General features: G+C 46.9%; 1 pseudogene; it reads left to right on the forward strand.

Moving 5' to 3' along the window:
- Nucleotides 1-3,731: 3,731 nt before the first annotated feature.
- On the forward strand, nucleotides 3,732-3,850 carry LOC135052639 (5S ribosomal RNA; annotated as a pseudogene).
- Nucleotides 3,851-4,108: the final 258 nt, after the last annotated feature.

A 4,108-nucleotide genomic window follows, 5' to 3' on the forward strand; every position in this document is an offset into this window, starting at 1 on the left:
CAGATCTGAATTACCCCCCATGTTTGAATAGGTGTTATGTCCTTTAGGCCAAATGTTGGAGAATAGTTTTTGAGATAAACCGCAGTGGATATGGCTTCCGCCCAAAATTGTTTATCTAGGCCTGCATCCTTCAGCAACATCTTGCTCTCTCCACTAACAGTGGCGTAACTACTGAGGCTGCAGGGGGTGCAGCTGCTATGACGCCCAAGATTCTTCCAGGGCCCGCAGATCACTGCACCCAGTCAACTGTATGGCCCGTGGCTCTCCCTCCCAGAAGAAGTGGTGAGTGCAAACCACGCTCCCGACCGCACCAGTGCCGGAGCGGTCTGGAACCCAACCCAGAAACTGTCATCAGGGTACCGTTAGCTGAAAGCATTCACCGGAGGTGACTGCTGGGCTCGAGTAGCAGCCGCACTAGGTGATAGTGGAGCCTTGGATGGGAGGAAACACTATGACAGACGCAGCTGCCAGCTGGGTCAGTGTGTGATTGCTGACACCCTCGGACTATGGAAATCCTGAGGCTGGTATTCCTGCTCTTCTGGGCGGCTAGTTTGGGAGGTGTACAGGAGGAGGGAGAGAAGATGGCAGCTCCGCTGTTATTGCAGCCCAGCTATCCCGAAAAGGAAGGGGATGTGATGCTGGGAACACAGTGCACACATCCAGCGTGTATCCTTATGGCCGGTCCACCCAGCCAGGCTCCCTCCGCACTGTAGTTTGCTAAGTACAGCAGCAGCAGTAGGGCACATGGCCAATCTGCTTTTTACATTAATTTATTACACTTCCACTATGTTATGGTTCCCCAAGTGCTGTTCTGATTGCATCTGTTTCTCCGGCAGGGTCCACAGGTTATCCACAGGATAAACATTGGGATATGATGGAGCGACTGCGGATTGGCACCAAGCGATCACAAGCTTTCTGGCCTCCCAGAATGTACTGGGCTCGTCCATATAATCCCGCCCACTGACTCAGTCAAATCAGTTTTTTGTTTGGTGCGGCAGGAGCCGGACCATGGTCACAGGGTTGCTGTGTTTGGCAGCCCTAAGCTTTATTTGATTTATTTTTATAGTCTTACTATGTGTTTGAGTGATCTTTCCTAACAGTGTCTTACACGCATATTGGAAAGAGTCATTCCAACAACTCTCCGCCGGGTCGCAACAACGCTTACCCACTGTACAAGTGCTGTCTCAACGGGCGTCTGTGTCGGATGTTACAAGCAGGTCCAGCAGACGTTACCAGGCTGTGGCCGGAGCACGGGGAGAAAGTAAGGCATAGGTTCTGCTTAGAAGGGGAATACGGACACAGCCGCACTGTTTTGGGAGGAGACTGCCAAACAGTAGCTGGCGTGCCACCACCACGGGTGCTCTAGCGCTAGGCTTTAGGGATCATAAGGTGCCAGGATTAGTTGAGGCTGCGATCCCTAGGGTTGATGTCAGCAGTGGGGAGTCAGACGCTCTCCTGGTTGCCCCTCCCCCCAGTTCATGACCAGTTACCGTGCATATCCCCAGTTACCCTGCATATCCCGCCATGAACTGATTGCCTCACTTCCGTCTCAGACGCTACCACGAGGGGACTCGGTCGCAGCATAGGCTGCTGTGTCTGTATACACTAATGTTTAGCGCTAAGAGACTGGGTCGCAGACAGGAGCGTCTGCATGCACTAACGTTCACTGAGCTTCTGTGTCCACAAAAAATGACTAGAGCGGCAGTGTTCACTAGTAGCGTCTGGATCCACTCAGCGTTTGCTAACGTATTGATCGATCCTGGAAGTGGGGTAGTCTCCCTGTATTCCACTCTACTGAGTACAGGTTATACAGCACTAAGGCCCTCATTCCGAGTTGTTCGCTCGGTATTTTTCATCGCATCGCAGTGAAAATCCGCTTAGTACGCATGCGCAAAGTTCGCACTGCGACTGCGCCAAGTAACTTTACTATGAAGAAAGTATTTTTACTCACGGCTTTTTCTTCGCTCCGGCGATCGTAATGTGATTGACAGGAAATGGGTGTTACTGGGCGGAAACACGGCGTTTCAGGGGCGTGTGGCTGAAAACGCTACCGTTTCCGGAAAAAACGCAGGAGTGGCCGGAGAAACGGTGGGAGTGCCTGGGCGAACGCTGGGTGTGTTTGTGACGTCAACCAGGAACGACAAGCACTGAACTGATCGCACAGGCAGAGTAAGTCTGAAGCTACTCTGAAACTGCTAAGTAGTTAGTAATCGCAATATTGCGCATACATCGGTCGCAATTTTAAGAAGCTAAGATTCACTCCCAGTAGGCGGCGGCTTAGCGTGTGTAACTCTGCTAAATTCGCCTTGCGACCGATCAACTCGGAATGAGGGCCTAAATTTCTATCTACCTTTGTAGTATGAATAGTGAACTTTAGCGCCTATTGCATATGAGTTTTATGTACAATACTGTGGTTTTCTTCGCAATGCGTCTGAATACTTTAAAGATCTGTATAAGACAGAATTCAGTAATATGTACTCCTACATGCTTTGAGATGTGTTCGCAGTTGATAATCTGCTCATATGATGTATATATGTATAATATGTGACTGACTGCTAGTGTGATGCTGACTTAATAATAAATGATTGTCGGTTGATACTTCTGATCCTTAATGCAGGTGCATGGGAAGGGTCACACATATCACTTTAGAGAAAAGTGATTACAGTCACAAAATTGTGTAGTACACTGAAAGTGCTGAGTATTTATCATGTCTAAGGGCAGCAAACACTCATATGTTGTTGTTTGGCAAAAACTGTATTATCCTCTATGATTTGGTACAGGATGGTTATGTGTAAAAATGATTTGCTGTTTAGCTTAATACATTCCTGATTTACATCAGGTATAGATAGACCCATTGAGGTGATGTTTGCACAGATCTTGTTCAGTTTAGCTGAAATGTTAATTCTTACAATATTAAACATGCTGCTCTCTGATTGTGGTGTATCCCCAACAGCGGGGGTAATTCCAAGTCGATCGCAGCAGGATTTTTTTTAGCAGTTGGGCAAAACCATGTGCACTGCAGGGGAGGCAGATATAACATGTGCAGAGAGTTAGATTTGGGTGGGTTATTTTATTTCTATGCAGGGTAAATACTGGCTGCTTTATTTTTACACTGCAAATTAGATTGCAGATTGAACACACCCCACCCAAATCTAACTCTCTCTGCACATGTTACATCTGCCTCCCCTGCAGTGCACATGGTTTTGCCCAACTGCTAAAAAAAATCCTGCTGCGATCAACTTGGAATTACCCCCAGCGTCTTCAATAAGACAAGCTGATGACCGAATGTAAATAAATCATTGACTTTACAGGCTACACATGATAATCATCAGACGATGAAAGCTCCACATACGTAGAACAGGTAAAAGATATCAGCTAAATAAATAAGCTGAATAAATGAGAGCAAAAATAGGCTAGTCTTTCAATAGAGGCAGCAGAGCCTGGGGTAAAAATAAGGCACTTCGGTTTAAACGTCCCAAAAGGGTCTCTGCACAAGGGCAGAATTCAGGAAAAAGGTTTGGGTTACACCCAATAAAGTAGAATGCCCAATAAATGGGATTCCAATATCTTTTTCAAGATAGGGACTGTTTTAAATAGGGAAGTGCCTCCCAAAATAGATATGCATATCATTTGATACTGCAAAAATCTATAGGGCCTCTGCCATCAAAAGAATAAGACCATATTGTCTTTGTCTGGGGCAGTCATAAGGCCAGCCAGGACTTCACCTTGTAATCTACGGCTACACCACAGTGGATAGGCCCAATCTCATTAGATTTTGGAAGCTAAGCAGTGTTCGGCCTGGTTAGTTCTTGGAGGGGAGACCACCTTGAAATACCAGGTGCTGTAGGTACACTGGGCTGAGGTGCTGGAAGACAGGTTTCAGCGCCTGCAAGGGAGTAAGAATCCCATATAGCTCATAAGGACACTAATGTTCTAGGGCAACAGCATAACAATCGCTGTTCAAGAACAGCTTGGTTCGCGTACAGATGGGTCCACGGTTATCTTGACTAGTTTCTGTGCCTAGGCACAACATGACTTATAGCATAAACCCTTCATCTGTACATGGGAAGCTGATTCAGAATCTAAGAAGGTTCTGGAAATGTTTTGC

Source organism: Pseudophryne corroboree, chromosome 2, assembly GCF_028390025.1.
Source record: "Pseudophryne corroboree isolate aPseCor3 chromosome 2, aPseCor3.hap2, whole genome shotgun sequence".
Lineage (NCBI taxonomy): Eukaryota > Metazoa > Chordata > Amphibia > Anura > Myobatrachidae > Pseudophryne > Pseudophryne corroboree.